This window comes from Rhincodon typus, chromosome 50, assembly GCF_021869965.1.
Source record: "Rhincodon typus isolate 14 chromosome 50, sRhiTyp1.1, whole genome shotgun sequence".
NCBI lineage: Eukaryota > Metazoa > Chordata > Chondrichthyes > Orectolobiformes > Rhincodontidae > Rhincodon > Rhincodon typus.
Genome location: NC_063381.1, coordinates 1,081,838 through 1,082,065, shown reverse-complemented (window position 1 = coordinate 1,082,065; position 228 = coordinate 1,081,838). Strand labels below are relative to the sequence as shown.

At 64.0% G+C, this 228-nt stretch overlaps 1 protein-coding gene across 1 annotated transcript in view; it reads right to left on the bottom strand.

Moving 5' to 3' along the window:
- Positions 1 to 228, bottom strand: part of LOC125488114 — a 7,315-nt gene that overhangs the window by 1,010 nt on the left and 6,077 nt on the right. The window lies entirely within an intron of this gene.

Genomic DNA, 228 nt, shown 5'->3' with positions numbered 1-228 from the left:
ACAGTGCGGCACTACCTCAGCACTAACCCTCCGACAGTGCAGCACTCCCTCAGCACTGACCCTCTGACAGTGCGGCGCTCCCTCAGCACTGACCCTCCGACAGTGCGGCACTCCCTCAGTACTGACCCTCCGACAGTGCGGCGCTCCCTCAGCACTGACCCTCCAACAGTGCGGCGCTCCCTCAGCATCTACCCTTCGACAGTGCGGCAGTCCCTCAGCACTGACCCT